Raw genomic sequence first — 17,913 nt, 5'->3', positions numbered from 1 at the left:
GCAGTCAGCGGAAGTAGGTTTTGCTGGCACCAGTAGAAATAAATATACTTAGGGCTAAATTGGTTGGAGGAGCATGTGGCTACGTTACAACAACCACAAGGAGATATCTTAAGTTAAGCTACTTGGTCAGATTGCACTTGGGTGACCATCCATTACAAACTTCAGCTGGGTGGCTGCTAGTACTTACATTTAAACTGCTGATTATGGGTGCATTATTTATACTTGTTATGAGTAGCTAGAATCCAGCAAGTGTGACAACCACTTACCAGGAGGTAACATGTTATAACCCAGTGTATCGGGTATGGAGGTCAGATGGGCAATCACTCTTTGAGCAATACTGTATTCAGCTGCATCGGTTAGACTAAAAGCCGACCCCAAGATTGTTGGCAAACTGGTAGGTACCTAGTATATACGAGTATGTATGACATATATGACAGCATCTCCTGCAAGCGACATAGTAAAATCACTGCCCTGCTACTTAGTAAGATCGCTGTGCCATCTATGATTAGTTGTAGTTTATTTTAGAAAGGGCTTAATTATAAAGGAGTTTAAAATATAGTAAATGCTATACAGATGTTTAATAAGAAAAAACACAACCAATTAAAATAATAGACATTTATTCTTCAAGGAATATGTTGTCTAGAAATTGTGCTGGAGCGCTTATATCATTAAAGCGGTGGCAGTGGTGGTGGTACAGGAATCATCATATCTGTAATTATGTTTCCATCCATGATACAGTCTCCGGTGCAGACTCCACAGTGTGTTGGCTACTGCCAGCAACGGGTTGCCTCCGGAATTGTCTTGATGCAGCCGCCCAACAAGGAACACAAACTCGTTCCAAATGCAACACCTAATAACAAAAATATTATATTTAGATACTTGATATTCATTAATATTTAATTAGTTCAACACACACATACATATGCATTCATACATTAAGTTTAAATAAATAAGAATAAACACTTACGTGATGTACTGGTGTCCATCTTAGTATAACATTCCTTTGAGGAACTATCTTGACTGACTCTATGAGTTCTGCGACTTGCTGTTGACAAGCCACATGCGTAGCATATGTTTAGGTGTCCACGAGCAGGGGATACAAGTGACAGATTTGAGTTAGATGCTGTCTGGTTTTGTAATAATACAAAACATTTCACACACAGGATATCATCAGAAGATATCTGGAAAAAATGACAAAATAAAATGTAAGGTAGTTTAGAGACGTGTGAAATCCACAAACATAATAAAACAAACTTACCAATGTAGGTGTTTAGAAGGATAAGCATTGGTTCATCTATTTCTTCAATTTAACGTCTACGAAGATTAGGCCCTATACGTAAAGAGAAATTAACACACTGGCGAGACAAAGAGTAGTTTACTCGACTTCTACCAGGTGCAGACATTTTTCCGGAGTAAAACAACAATATCACTAAAAACAAGAGTCCAATGCTCAGGAGTCAATGTGCTCTTATCACTAAGAAAAGAGTCCAATATCTAAAAAAAAACCACTGGAGGCACGAAAACGATTAGCTCGACAGTTTTTACGCAAATTGTAACTATCAGAAGCAAATACGGAGGAATAAATTCAACTCTACGCAATCTACGCATAACAACCGGCACGAAAACAATTTGAATGACGTATTGATTTGACAGATAGACTCGCGTTCCGAGTAGATGTTACCATGTTAAATATTTTGTTAATCGATTTTCTAAATCGATTTGTTATAAATAATATCATTTACTAATTATTGTGTTATTGTTGTATTCCATGTATGGTGTTAGGTGTAACCGTTTTATAGATATAGTTCAGTGGTGACTTTTGTTAGTGTTGATATTTTATTGTTTGTGCAACAGTTATAAACAGTTTTTCTTTCTTCTTTTCTTGTTTACTATTTACGAGTGCATACTTAATATATATACTTGTACATTTTGATATAAGAGAAAAATGCTATATATTATATCGATATTTTCAATCGATCACCTCGTTCATTTAAATGAGATAGTCTGTCGTCTACCTAAAAAAGTCGTGGTGGCCTAGTGGGTAAAGGACCAATCTCTCAAGTATGAGGGCGCGGGTTCGATCCCAGGTCAGGCAAGTACCAATGCAACTTTTCTAAGTCTGTATGTACTTTCTAAGTATATCTTAGACACCATTGGCTGTGTTTCGGATGGCACGTTAAACTGTAGGTCCCGGCTGTCATTGAACATCCTTGGCAGTCGTTACGGGTAGTCAGAAGCCAGTAAGTCTGACACCAGTCTAACCAAGGGGTATCGGGTTGCCCGGGTAACTGGGTTGAGGAGGTCAGATAGGCAGTCGCTTCTTGTAAAGCACTGGTACTCAGCTGAATCCGGTTAGACTGGAAGCCGACCCCAACATGATTGGGAAAAAGGCTCGGAGGATGATGAGTCTGTCGTCTACCTGGCAACATTCACGTTAAGTTTTAATGGCGGAACTAGCTTAGATTCAATAAAATAAATATTAATTATGTTTTTCAATGCTAGGGTACAAGAAATTCTGAAAAAAAATAGTTAGTTTTATAAAATTAGGACTTGATTTTTAATAATAAAATATTCTTGACACTCTATCACAAATAAGGGGCCCAACGGGTGGCAATGTCCTTTAAAGAAATTTGTGCTAATTTAGGTAAACCGATGAGGTGGTCCCCAGCAAGACAAACTTTAGTTAAAGGTGGTCCCTCATGTCAAAAAGGTTAAGAACCACTGTGTTAGACTATTGTAAGGTTTTTTTGTGCGTAATACTCGTATTAGATAGACGTTCATGGAGCTCAAAAGAAGTTTACTGTGTTAATAAACTTATATTAGAATTAAACGAATTAAAGAACAGAGAATAAGAGTGGTCACTAGCCTGATCCTAACATATCGTTTATCAGTAAAACTCTTATTTGATTAAATACTTTAATTATATCTCAATCTGCATTTGTACTGCAGTCCAATTTGGCCCAAGGGTAAATTTATAAAGGACGAAAGCATTAAAATGTTTTCCCAATCAATCTACTGAGTTAACAATAAAATATTTCCGTTACTCCAATCCAGTGTGTCAGCCGTTTTCACATTGATTGAAAACCTGTTAATATTCAACTTTCTTTGCCTCGCCTTTCCTTTAGCTTGTATATACAAACTTTCCCTTTATTTTTACTCGTAAAAACGTGTTGAAAAGCGACTGGGAATACTGTTTGAAGATTATAATAAATGTCATTTGGGAATATTGATGAGCTCCAAATATGTACAATGGTTTTGAGGCAGTTTGGAAAAGCTTGAGAATTTGCCCTATTTCGCATGAATAAATAACGTCTATTTATATATTTTCCGTTCGTTAAATGTCAAGTAATGTTTTTTCAGGAATTAAGACTCTTGAAGCTTTGATCTGTATTTAATCTGAGGAGATTCTTTCCTTTGTTTTATGAATAGAGTTTGTAATATGACTATTTAATTTGGAAATAAACTGTGCCAGGAACCTTCTCCTAACTAAATACGTCTACTTCTTTGAGAAATATTTCAACAATGAAGTATTATATAGATAGCAGTGCCTACCAGACGACATCTTTGAAATACTCACATAAGACACACATACACACACTTGAACCTTAGACGTCACAATTTCAAAACGCAAAGGTGTTCCGTTTGATCTTTGTTCTTCATAATGAAGTATCACTTGTCTCGGCTTTTACCAGACAATAAGACTGTTTAGCCGTATCTTCATAATTCGAGTGGTTTCGCACAAAAGCCCATGTTTACTTTGTATTGAAATGGAAATCCTGTTACAATTATAACGTATGAAAATGATGTGGGAGTACAGACTTTGATGTTTGTAAAAGGAATCTTGACTCCTTTTAATTGGCTGGAAGGTTCTGGAACTTGAAATGAAAGCTGGGATTTTATTTATTTCGTTTGACTTTAAAATCCGAAAATAAATAATTACCGTCTTACCACAAAAACTTTTAAACGTCAGTTTATGCCTTGTCTAAAAAAATGTCAAATTCTGACGTTGACATATGGTTCATTTTGCAGCCAAAATTTTATTAGACAAGCGTAAAACAGGGTTTAAAGTTTTTGTAGTAAGGCCCTCAAGGTTTATTTAATTTAAAAACACAGTGGGTATAAATAAATTTTACCTACGTTAAAGTGTTGTTGCTATTTACATTCTCATCAAAACAGAAGCCGTTTAGAAGCGCACGCATTCATTACAACATGTTTCTCGCCACTCCGCAACAGATGGCGTTAGTAGTACTATAGTTTTTCGACCATAAGTTTTAACTTGAATCAGAGTAAAAAGACTTTCATCTGAAAAAGATTAATGTGAAGTATGTTTCTCATTATATTGCAGATGAAACGGTACTGGATAACGAAGTTTCATGTAATTCGGTACAAGGCTGATATTTCAATCAAATTATTCCTTTAGCTTGCTACTTAAAGTTATTTTTATCTTTGATCAAAAGAAATACTTTGTGTATCTGTACTTATGCTCGGGTACCAGTATTTTATTTTAATCCATTTTTACAAAGGTCACGAATAAATCTTACATAGATCCTTACTTACATTTACTGAATATCTTCAATTTTCATTATTTATGAAGGCAGAAGAAATTATTAAATTATCTTTCTTTCAGACTACATAAAGTAAAGACAGCACACATTATCTTAAAAAAAGACCGCTACTAGTTTTAAAAGCAATATATAAAAAAAAAAAACTTTTGAACTGTTACAGATATAATTAATACGTTACATCGAGCACATGCTATGTCACTAACTTAAAAAAAAAAAAAGAAAACAGACATTGATTAAAAATAAAGCCTGCCTTGCGGTTTGTTCAATACTCATACCCGTCTTAATACGACGGCACTATAAAAAGCCAACAGGTTACTTAATACGCGTCCTACACAATCAACGTAACTTAAACATGCGTTAAAGCAGAAGAGACCGGATTATGAAATGAAATTTCATTACCTACTGTTTTTTATTTGAATCATATTTTATTACTTCATCGCTACCTGATCATAGTCTTCGGTGAGTCAAACAGATCGCTATCGTATTACTAAAACAGTCACGGGTGGAAAAAGTGCCGACAAAGCTGCGCAGGAGACATCGAGAGACGTATGGCGCGCCGTTCATGCTAACCGGACGTTTTTTCTTGCACGTTGCCGGTTGACGGTGGGACATACGGTTCTGATGTTTGTACAACTGTGTGTTCTGTTGTGGAGATTTTTAGTTTGAGCTTTTTTGGGAACTTTGTTTCAGTTGTACACAATAGCTCAAGCATTTTGCTGACAAAAATTTTGATAACAGCATTGTTATGAATTGTTGATAATGATTGCCATATTTGCCTATTCAAGTGCAATGCTTCCATTTGTGACATATATGACATACTCAAATTTAAATAATCTCAGAAAGTTTTGTCTAGGTACCTAAGATATTTTCGTATATACAACTATACCTATGCATTATTTGACTATTTGATAAGTATACTTACCTATGTTCAAGATGTCTGAAATAGGTATTCACCATTCTCAACAGCAGTATGTCACGTTTATAAAGGCGCCTTGTCTTAAAACACACCTGCTTAGAATCTTGATATTGAATTCCCAGACTTCAGAAGCCAGCCAGTGAGAGCTTTCATTACTCGCAAATCGTCTTCTTCTTGTCAGAAGCGAGAGGCCGCTAAGTTGTAGGCACGGTTCATTCATTAATGGTCTTTTGAAGTGTTAAAAAATGATGGTAGACATTCATTCTTTGATGTATTGTGCTTAACAAACGTGATGTTTATGCAATATGAGAGGTTCTAAATCAAAATAATTAATGTGTTTATAGCTTTGTATTAAGTGTTATTACGATACTAAAGTTTATTAAGTGAATTTTAATAGTTTAGATGACGTTCGGTATTTTTGATCCTTTCTATGAATTTTATAGTTATTTTTTATGTGTATGGAATTTAAAGTACAAAAGATTTTTCCTAAAATTTTATTTTAGTGGCGTCACATAAAATAATGAATTACTAATTTATTCAAATGTCATTTAACCTTCCAAAGAAAGCCTTACCCAAATCTAATGAGGCGTAACCAGAACACATATTGATTTATTATTGCTGTACCAAAACTGAGCAAGGTGAACGTCAATGGAGGTGCAACAAAAACAGTGAAATGAAGATAAAACGCCGACAATCCGAGTGGCAGGTGTTTAGCGTCACACCGATATTGATACTGTTTCAATCCGAGGTATGATTGGACATGCTGGGGACATAGAGTAGTTGATTGGTTCAGCTCGTTGAGTTTGTGCCTATGTTGTTGTTTACTCATGGAGGACAAAGCTTTGTCTTATTTAGGTTTCGTGATTATTATTTGAGTTCTCATACCTATCTAAGTTTAAATGTAAAGTTAATAGTTGTTGTATTTCTCCGCAAGGGGCATGACTCATTTTATTTACGAAACTTCACTCACTGATGATCAAAGATCAATTACCTTTATAAATATAATAAGGCATAGGTACCTACTATTTTAGAAAACTTCTGATTAATCAATTTTAAAGAGTTCTACTTGTAGTCATCCTCTTAGATAGGGCTGCCATCTCGAATTTCGCCAAACCCGGACAAACATTAAAAAAACCCGGACTTTTGGCGTAAATCGCATTTTTTCCCCGAACGAGTAAGATTTTTTTTAAACAAAATAATACCTAATTTGTAATCCATTTACTATTAACATATACTTAAATTCAATGAGGTGCTTCCTTACATGAAAAGTGTCCGGGTTTTCCCCGGACACTTCTTGAAACCCCGCCCGGACGGCCCCCGGACGGATGGCAGCCCTACTCTTAGATGATAAAGAAAACATGTTAAAAGCGTTGAGTAACTACATACATATACATTGTTGCATATCTGGACATTTTTACATACCTACTCTCTAAACTGTACAACCAAATACTTACTTGGCACCTGCGTCTGAGCGGCGACAAAATGCGACAGAATTTCTTCCCTTATCGCGACAGAAGCGTAACAAAACAAAATCGTTATTTTTTACAAAGATAAGACGAGGCTTTCGTCCGTGGTGTTAATTGGAGGCTAATGTTAGCCTTTCTTTTGTGTCGGCCTCTCAGATGCCCGTCGATAAGAAAAACCTGCGATTTTGTCGAAAAGTGAGTATCCGTGTTTCTTTTGTTTTTTTTTTTAGAATGTTACTTGGCTTATCGAGAATTTAGCACGTATTAAGGTTATCGGTTTGTTAGTAGTGATATGTTTATTTTTTATTAAGTTTCGGTGATTATCTAGCTATGAAAGTTTTATATACTTTAAATTTTGCTTAAGTATATAATCTGACTGATTCATCTCGTGATGCTACCACTGGATGTCTAACGGTGAGGATGAGTGTGAATCCTTCTTATCTACATTTGATAGTGTTATGAAGTTTCAGTCAGTACCATTCCAAGGGTTTTTTCATTCCACTAATTAAGGGTAATATTACCTATGAGCTTAATATGATTGTATCAGCTTAGATACTTTTGTTCACCTTCCAAAGAGGCGTGATTGGCGTGATATGTTGTAAACTTTTCCCATAAAGCAATTTCTACCAAACTAAGAAAGACACCACATCCCTATTCTAAATTTAAAATTCACATAAACTTCACCGTCTATCATACTTATCCTTGGATACGTGATATTTTGACTAAAAGACGACATTAAGGTTCAACCTGGTAAGGTGATAAAATCAGCTGTGATTTAAGATGGTCCTATCTTTCTGGGAAACCATAAAGATTATCTCACTTCACGCTAATGGAGCTGCTAATTATTAATTAAGGATCGGTGTAAGTGTTGCTTTGCACGAAACTAACTTTTGTTCAGGCGTATTTAGCGAAACGCGAACGATATGTTTTAATAGTTGTTTTTGAGGTTTAAAATGCACGTTATTGGTGGTTCTTGCAATTAATGTAAAACGTGTTAATGGTGTAATGCAGGAGGGGAGCGGGATGTTGTGTTTGGGTAAAAAGGTCTAGAAGCCTTTCCTCATTATCTGTTGTGAGCGGCCATCTTGAGATTTGAATTTCACTTACGTGGCAGGGCCAGTAAGCACAACTGAATACTGAAACGTCACTCAATTTTAAAGGTAGCTCACATATTATTCTGTTGCTATTTCATGTAGCAAAAGAACAGCCCAATTTTTTTAGTTCAACACTAAATTCCACCCGCAGTTTCACTGGCGTCCCATGAAAACAGCTTCCCGTACTCGGGTCCTATCCTGTAATTTTGACAAAATTGGTCTGTACATTTGAGCATAGTAAAGTAAGACATAAGCAAACACAGACACTTTTAATGTGATACGTTGTATTTCTGCAGGTGTACCTAGTTTCACAGTAGGAAACAGCTTGACTATCCACTTTAGTATCTTTCTAATTCCTGGCTCAATTTCAAAGCTTGGTTTTTACTGTACTTTGTCTAATCCCACGACTTTGTTGTTCTGTTAGTCAGTTTTATAACGCTTTTATGGCTGAGGGCGCTTTTTTAGACCTTAAACTTCTTGCTTGTATAATAAAGTTAGGAAATTAAAAGACTTGTCTATCTTGTACAAGAAAAACGATAAAAGATGCAATGACACATAATTTTTTTTCAACTATAATTTGATCAGTATTAGGAAAATATGGTTTGCTTTTATTGTAATATGTAATGTAACAATTCAGTAGTAGTTCATAATACTCAAAGATTAAAACAATATAATTTGCGTCCCCGGTCGATTTCGGCCACGGCGGCTATTCTCATTTAAGGAAATCAGCCAGCTGCGCAGGACATATTATAGTGCACGAGCATTTGCGCAGACACAGGTGCACTCTCTATTCCTTCACTCTCATAACCCGATGGGACGGCAATCCGAGTTCCGACACGACCGGAAAGAGATCAGGCGCAGGACCGACATTTACGTGCCCTCCGATGCACGGACGCTTTATTCACTACTTCAAAACAATATAGTTGAAGTAGTGAATAAAGCGTCCTTTGAAAGTCTCTCGTATCTAACATGGATGTCTTCAGATGAGCTTCAAATTATGTGCCGGTATTCGAAATTAAACCTCATATTTTCTGTAACGTTGAAGGAAAAATATTTACGATGTAAAACAATATTATCCAATAACACTTTCATCGCCTTACTTTGCAGGCATTAATAATTAAATTACCACTACCTCATAACATGATTTCAGCAATATCAGTTAACAAGCTGTTAAACAGTTTACGCGATTATAAATTTTATTGACATTGTAACAGAATTGATAATGCCATAAACGTAGCTACTGGTTTATTACTGACCTGCTTTCTAGGATTTATAAAGCTAAAGAGTTATTGAAGTAATAAAAGAAGAATCTAATACCTAACTTAAAGATTATTTTTAATGAGCTCAGTATCGAGTGAGGTCTTTGATGATACATTTTTAATGAGAAATAAAAATTTTTAGCTGGCTAACAGTGCATTGGTCTTTTGTAATTACATATTTAATGAATTAATTTTACATATAGGCACTTTTTGGTACGTACCTACATTCGGTGTAAACTCTGGAGAAGTTCTTGAAAGAGTTTTCTGGATAGTAACGTAAACGGAATATTGAAAGCGTACTGGTTTTCAGCAAGAAGTCGATCGAAGCTTGAAATTTTCAGCTTACAAATTTTAAGTCAATGTGTTTTTTGTCATTTGTGCCAAAAATATGATATCTCTAGATAATTTAAGCATTATGGTTATTGTTCCTGAAAAATAAAAATGTGGCTATTAAATACAAACGATTTAACTAATTTTATGACACTTGATAAAATTACTGTTGATGTCCACATATTTATAGAATCATAAAAAACGCTATAAAGATGCATTGCAAGTTAAGTTTGACTTTGATATTATTTGTAAAATATTTTATTGTGTTTTTGAGAACTTTATGGGTGAAGTTTATGACGTTAGAACATATAAAAATATTTTATGCATTCTAAATATTATTATTTCAAGTTACGCCTAGTATTTTATATTCAATCAAAAGGCAAATAATTAAATATTGATAGAATAGTATGATTGCATGCATGAACGACTTTGGTTACAGTTTGTACCATTTTAATCATTTATTTAACCATAAAAAAACCATCGTTCGATTAGTTCTATCCTAAATTGTTTATCTGTTGATGAGATTTTGATACCATTACTAAATTAGCTTTAACAAAATAGTTAAGGTTTTTGCAGCGAACAAGTTTAACAATTGAATATTTATAAAGCTTTCCCGTAACACTATAAATATTTATTGTTCTGTCTGCTGGCAACATTGCATGATTATATACCTAGTATTTGCGGTTATAACTGGATTTTAACCACACTGACAATTAAACAGTACATTAGAAAGCCTAATACTGTAATTTATAATTAATAGTATTAAATATTATAACAACAATAATGCTAACATTTCAGAAATTCTAGATCAAAAGTATTTCCCATTTTGTAGTACCTTTAGGAAAAACCTACTTTAGTTTTCCGAAGAGTGGAGCTGAACTAGGTTAAATTATTTTATGAGTAGGCAGTAGTATGAACTAAACTTAATGTATATGGCAAAAAATAACTTGATACTCTAGGGATGATTATGTTGAGAGATGCTCCTTAAATGAATGTAGCGACAGATAGGAACACCCTTACGCTATAATTACACTAGATCCTTTACACACACATGTAAGAGGAACCCAGGTCTTTGAACGATCTTCATTAAACTAACACCTGTTAGTACAAAATATGGCTATTACTTTCGCCGGTAATTCACCGTGCTAAAGAGTTTCGCTGAAGCAATTTCCCAGGTCCCGGTAAATGCACGATGTCACTGACGGTGCATCGCGTGACTCGACACCAATTACTCGCAACTTGGTTTGTCTCCTTGCAATTAGAGAATTCCTAGGCGTCAGCGTGTGGGAGAGTTATTTTAACTCGTTTAAGTAAACTGTTCTGTATTTTCACATGAAAATTATTTTGCTACGTCTGGTGTGGTGGTTGTTCTTTGTAGTGTTAGGGCCATGTGTTGTGTTTCATTCATAGGGGCCCGCGACTTGATGTCTGGTGCAATTTGTTGCTGACTTCTTACTCTGTTGGTGTGTCTGGAAAATTGTTCGATTTTTAAAACTGCATATGACCGTCATTCGTTCGTAAGAGTGCGTATACTGTGGTGTTCAGGATTTTTGCATTCGAAACAGATTTATCTACCGTGTTAGGTTTATATCCCTTTAAAGTGTGTAAAATTTGTATATTTATGTATTTTGGTACTAAGGTTTGTATGCCAAGACAACAAAGATATACATTAAACAATTCAACAACACAGCCAACTGATTTACAAATTAAACAAACTTAAACTGACCGCCTGACTTATTTTATTGCCATGTTTACTAGATGTACCAACAGTTCTAACCAAGGTTTCTAACATATCTAGTATCTGCTATCTTTGTTCTACACTTGTAAAGCTATTTACACAAGTTACATTTTAGCGATAGCTTACATTTTGATATTGCGGTAATGAGCGTTTTTTGACGTCGGAATTTCTTAACATCCGCACACACGGTCTTTGAATTGTATGGTGTTTTTGTACAGGGATATTATGTTAGAGAGGTACTTGAGTCTGTTCTATGTAATTGTCATGTAATTTCAATTTTAATTTGGTAAAGAATTTTAATGAAGCTCTAACACACATTTTTATTGTGTCAAATTTTGCTAGCCTTTTCTTAGGTGATAGGTAATTTGTTTGTTTTTTCGGTTTTCTTTAGCTTATCAAACTGTTTAATTGATTTATTGAACTTAGTTTTTATTAATTAACTAGGTTCCGCGGTTTTATCATCGTCCCGAGATAACTGAATCCGTAGCCGGATGGTGAATAAATCTCCTGTTGGAATATACGCATGATGTACGTATAATACCTCCTTTACAAATATCCAAGATTATATAAAGCATACCTACTTCAATCATTCGTCAAACATTCAATCATTCAATGTTCACTTCAATCGTACATTCTTACATTCGAAATATAACAGTCGTCCAGGATACATGTGTTTTCTTTATCTCACCTGCACCCATATCCAACATCTCCTATGTCCTATGGCCTTCTCCCGGTTCTAAGGTACGTCAGCTTAAACAGTTAAGAAATTTTTGAGTAGAGTAACTAACACGACTTTTTTCTATATAGATCTAGACTTGGTCACACTAAAAGCTAGACAAAAATAATCAAAATGCTTTATCTCAAATACCTTCAAAAATCAACAAAAAGACGATAGTTGCTTTTGAACAAATGCCATCACAAACGAAGGCTGATATTAATTTGGAGCGAAATCCAAAGATTACGGTGCTGTACTCTTTTGAACATAAAAACTTCATTTTCATAATGCGAGGGGCGCAAGCTATAGAGCGGAATTGTTACGCTTTTCCCGTACCTTTTGTTCATAAATATTTTTTTATGGGCCTACGTCACAAATGTATTTTAGACTGATTTATTATTTGTGTTTAGATTTTTTATATAATTGACTAAGTAATAAGTTTATTAAAATGATCATCCAGTGTGAGATTCACCTTTGAATCTATCTTAATACGTACAGTACTGGGATTCTATAAAACTCGATCAACAACTCGCATTTCACTTCGATTCGTAATGTCATTTCATACTTTAGGGGAGGTAGGGGAGGGATGGGCACTTTTTCACAATTTATTGCATAAAAAATCAGATTTTACAGATCATTATCAACTTTTATTGCCATTTCTTATATTCGGCTAGATATAATGAAAGAGCTTTCCTAAAAATTACAATCAAATTACAATTAAACGAGTTGTAAGTCCTTTGCCTCGACGTTTTGTGGGCTTTATCAGGGGCAGTAAATCAGACTCCAGTTGGTCAATTAGCTCCTTTGACAATCTATATATGCTCACATAGTCATCATCGCGAGTTAATAAAGGTAAACTACGAATTCTAGCAGATTGTTGACGCTTTTCTAAATTATCTAAAGCATGAGCTTCTTCTAATAAAGATTTAAGCAAAAACATTCTAGCCATCGTTAAATGTAGGCACTTAATCACTTTAAAACACTTAGAACTTTATTTAAACACTATTTTAAATATAATAGTCTCTAGATCAAGTTGGCAACGGTACCTGAAACAAGATTCTATAAAGGATTTTTCGCGCAGATTTATAACCTCACAAATTTTCACTGACGAAGAAAAGCCTCCCTACCATAGAGAGCATTGGACACTTTTGACTTAGTTTATGAAAAAAAAATCGGTAAAAAAACTTTTAAGTTAAACGGTTTTATCTTATGTGCACTGAAAACTAGAAAATAAAAAATAGTTACTTACCTGTCAACCTACGTAGGTGGTCCCGGTCATATTAGACTAAAATAAAAACGTGGGGCCCATTAACTATTGCTGTAGTACTCTCTTCTAAAGGTATAATAGGTGTGGATTGCATCGACTTACTATAATTGTAACTGGAGATTTTGACAATCAATAATTAATAATAGAAAATACACATACCTTTCATTAGTTTTCTTTTTATAACGATCCGAAACCGCAACAAAATATTTAAGTACTTTTACGAGTGTTTGTTCTTGACAACTCACAGAAATGACAGATAGTCTATGGATGAACACCGTTACCAGTCGGTAACGTAAACTACCCAATTAAAAAAAAACAAAACTATGATCAGAAATCAGAATAAAAGGACCCCCCTTTTATTCTGATTTGATCATGTCTCCCAACTGCCCATCTCTCCCCTACCTCCCCTATAGATAGACAGATTTTGACAAATCTGTCAAAATCTCGACTTTGATTTAGTTCAACTTGTCAACACGCTCGATAGTGAAGCGCTAGTGTAGTTTGACAATGTCAATCACGAAACTTTAAGGTAGAATTCCGTGGGTCGCGATTGTCGCAGCCGCGCGCGACAAAAGTCAACCTATGAAAATGTATGGCACCGCTGCCGAGGGCTGCGACAGTCGCGCGCGGACGACGAATTTCGTGAGCCGCTCGCGGCCGTACGCTTCTCAACATGGTCTAGCGCTTAATAACATCTATAGAATTTTAGTAAAACCAGAATTAAATTTTTGACAATGCCGCGAGCAGCTTACGAAATTCGTCGGCCGCGCGCGACTGTCACGGGCCTCGACAACGGTGCCATACATTTTCAAAGGTTGACTATTGTCGCGTCCACGGAATTCTACCTTTAGATCGAAGTCGAAGTGAGAGTGATGTCGAAGTGAGTTGTGATATTTTATAGAATCGACATGCTGGTCTTCTTATTAATTAGCAACATTTCATATACTCATATCTACGTATATTGAATTACCACAATGTTTAATAAAAAGATTTATCAGACATAATTAACTAAATTAATTTTGTTACACATTTTTTCTTACTCACGTAACTTAAGTCTCTAATATTAGGTACTACGAACATTCGTTTTACTGCCCATTCACACTTCAATACCTAACATGTAATTTCAAACTTATTTTAGTATCATAGAACACCTTTCCTTCATAAACTAGGCATGACCACACCTACAACAAAATGCTTCCTACAAAAAAATACCAAAAGGAACCGCTCATTGACCTACATTGCACCTTAGAAAACAGCAAGCTAAGGTTTCGCAGCATTCAGGAGCTGTTCAAGCAATTTTTTCCTCAAAGGTCAGGCCTGGATGATTTACTTCCTCAATATTACGGCCTGAGACAGGTGGGCGCGGACACTGATTTAACTTTCAAGGAAATATGGCGTTACTTCTACTGAAGAATAAAGTGGAGGAACAAGTTTTTTTTTCTTGTAATTATGTTGGGGTGTACTGTGGGAGGTGAAGGTGCATTAGTGCTATTTTTGACGTGTTTATTTTGATAACAAGGAAATAAGACCATGAGTGATGCTTACGTGGTTATTCAATAATTTGATGTTGGCAAAATTTTGTTATTCAATATTTTTTGCCCAGTGAAAGTTAAATATTGTGTGCATTAAAAAGTCATTTAGGTCATTCACTATCTGTTTGCATTCCACAGGTGTTGTCATTTTTCTTAAAATATTTCGACTTCTACAGATTTTGCTATGGTAACTAACACAATAGAGATATATCAAGGGACATGTAAAGATACGAATAAAAAATAGCAGCCTCGGGAAGTTCAGTTGTCCTAGTAAATAGTAAGGGTAACATAGATACTAGGGCATGCAATACCGGTTAACCGGTTTCGTTTTTACCGGTAAATAGCCCATTTTTGCGAGTTTTAAATTACCGGTAAAAATAATATGAAACCGGTAATTTACCGGTTTTTACGTTTTTCTGATAAAATATAGCAATTGTTCATTTAACGTCAAATCTTTGTTATGTAGCCTGAATATAATGTAATGTTGCATACATTACGTATTGTAAGAGTGTTAAAGTTGCTGTTTTTTAGAAAAGTAAACTTGTGTGTCCTTAACTATCTCTAGGTTAGATACAAATCTTCTTTCTCATCTTAATTTATAAAATCTAAACAAATTGTATTCATTCGGTTATTCTGTTTTTCCTCATAGCTGTCAGCTCATTCAAGGTACAAATGCTTATTGCTTATTTTACCTACTCTATGACCTTACTGAGCAAGGGCTTTTACTTCACCACCATGCGGACAGCTCTGAGGACACGGTGGAGCACACAGTCCAGGTGTGCACTGCCTGGGAAGGGTATCGCGGTGTTGTCGTCGAGGCAATAGGCAGCGGCGACCTTTCGCGTCCTTCACTGGTTCAAGCTATGGTCCGGAGCTAGAGGGAATGGGAAGCCGTCGCCCCTTCTGCGAAGCAGTCATGCTCAAGAAGGAGACGGCGGAGCGACTGCGAGTAGCACCTCTCATCCCAGCCGCTGTAGTGGACCAGGAAGACACCACGGGCGCCAAGGGTCGAGAGACGACTCCCGGCCACCGTAGGCGTCGGTCTGTGGGCGGTGAGTTCGGGTGGCTCATCGTTCCACCGTCTGCATAGACAACAGACCCGTGTCAGCAGCGCGCGTTGTTCCACAGGCTCCTCAGGGAGATGTCAGCAAACCCAGTGGGGCCCAGCAGGGCCAAGGCCTGCCGGGGCCGCGGGATTGTTCGAAAGAGTTACCGCTACCCTGGTCCATAAAACACCTACTAAAAAACATGGGTTTTAGACAGAAAGAGTCTGTCATTTGATGATTTACCATAAAAAAGGGCTTTCCCTTCAATGAAAAATATATTTTTTACGGTAATTCTTAGCGTTTATCCCGTCTTGTGACGGGGTCGGCTTTCCGTATCTTCCTTCTTCCACTTCGCTCTATCCTCCTGAATAGACATCTTCCTCTTCGAGTTCGCAGATTTTCATGTCATTCATTACGACACTCAACCACCACGGTTTCGGCCTGCCTTTGCGCCTTTGACCGGGTATATTGAGATTGAGTATCACATTCACACTGCCGATGTCCTCAGGTGTCACTCCTTTTTACATGTCCGTACCATCGCAGCCGTTTTTCTTGCATTTTGTCGGCGACATCGCGTACGGATGGTACTGACATGTTTTTTGTTACGGCCCACGACACAAAAAACGTTTACCACCTTATACTTTGCATATTTATTTAGTTTTTGCTTTAAGACTACTAAATCTTATTGTTATAATATCACATTTAAAAAAAAATACAAAAATTACCGTTTTACCGGTTTACCAGTAAAAATATTTTTATTACCGAATTTTTACCGGTAATTTTTGTTTTACCGAAATTGCATGCCCTAATAGATACTCTCAATATCTATTATGACTGACTAAAAAAAGCCAATACCTAATATTCTTTGAAAGTGTAGTACGGTCAGCCTGCAAACTTGCAATACCTTACCCGGGCATTGTCAACATGGGCTGCTCGTAAAGCATCCAGTTAATGCTGAAATTGCTCGGCCGATGCACACAAAGCCGATTGCGGCCCTGACACCATTTCGAATGATCCGATGCCCTATATTGATGATGTACAGCTATTTAATTAGACACACTGTTTTTTTTCAAGAGAAATAGAAAAACTTCTTAAAATTAAAATGTTAAAAAAATAATCTGGACAATTTTGGTAATATTTGTTTCTACATAGTTTGTAAAAGTAATTTTCAAGAAATAGTGGTAGAATATAATAGTTATCTTTTAATTGAGGTGCAATACTAAAGTGACCCATACATATATATTTGTAGCCACATAAAGACAGTTAAGTGCCGACTATTATAAAGGTGGACCTATTATTGGCCCCTTCAGAACGCCTCAAATCCACCGGTCTTATCTTCCCTTGTCATTTATAACCGAGTATCACGGAATGACGTTTCGAGTGGGGTTCCGCAGGGTTTATTCCGGGGGTTAATTTTGCGAGAGGGTTCGTAATGATTCGCTAGCAAGCCAGCTTAGTGCATTCCGTAATAAGGATGTGTTGCCAGTCATTTGGACGTAATATCCTGGTTGAAGGCAAATGTACCATCGTGATACGTAGTAAATTGAAATATATTAGAGCTGTACTCGAGAGACTGGTTTTAGTTCGCCTTTTGACTTAGATGAACTACGGACATGGAATGATAATTAAACCATAAAGTACGTACGCACTAGAGATAAATTCCTGACACTGAAAACACATCATAATTTCAAGCACACCTGTTTCAAATGCCCACAAAAGCAATTCGAACGAGACACCAGCAGCAAATCCCACCAAAATTATCCTTTGCCAAATAAAACCGCAAGCTCAAGTAATTAATTCAATTTATTAGTCAATATCGTGCCAAGACTCCCAAAGCCGTATATACCTTTCGGAGAACAGTATATGAATTATAGTGACATACAAGTATTTTAATGCGTTTCCAGCGTGTGTGATGTATCGGCAAAATAAATATAAGTGGAGTAAAGGACGGCCGACGCGAGAGGACATTAGTCATGTGTAATAAG

The 17,913-nt window shown here is 36.0% G+C and overlaps 1 long non-coding RNA gene across 2 annotated transcripts; it reads right to left on the bottom strand.

Annotated features, from left to right (window-relative positions):
- Positions 1–600: 600 nt before the first annotated feature.
- LOC124634061 lies at positions 601–2,626 on the bottom strand. Of its 2 annotated transcripts, XR_006984816.1 has the most exons (4): positions 2,420–2,626; positions 1,259–2,015; positions 968–1,181; positions 601–850 (listed from the first exon to the last, which is right to left on the bottom strand). It is a non-coding gene; the product is annotated as an uncharacterized LOC124634061 (long non-coding RNA). The 2 variants fall into 2 exon arrangements; XR_006984815.1 differs by having other exon boundaries at positions 968–2,015.
- Between the last annotated feature and the right edge of the window lie 15,287 nt (positions 2,627–17,913).

Source organism: Helicoverpa zea, chromosome 10 (assembly GCF_022581195.2).
Source record: "Helicoverpa zea isolate HzStark_Cry1AcR chromosome 10, ilHelZeax1.1, whole genome shotgun sequence".
Classification (NCBI taxonomy): domain Eukaryota; kingdom Metazoa; phylum Arthropoda; class Insecta; order Lepidoptera; family Noctuidae; genus Helicoverpa; species Helicoverpa zea.
This window is presented reverse-complemented; position numbering and strand designations above follow the sequence as displayed.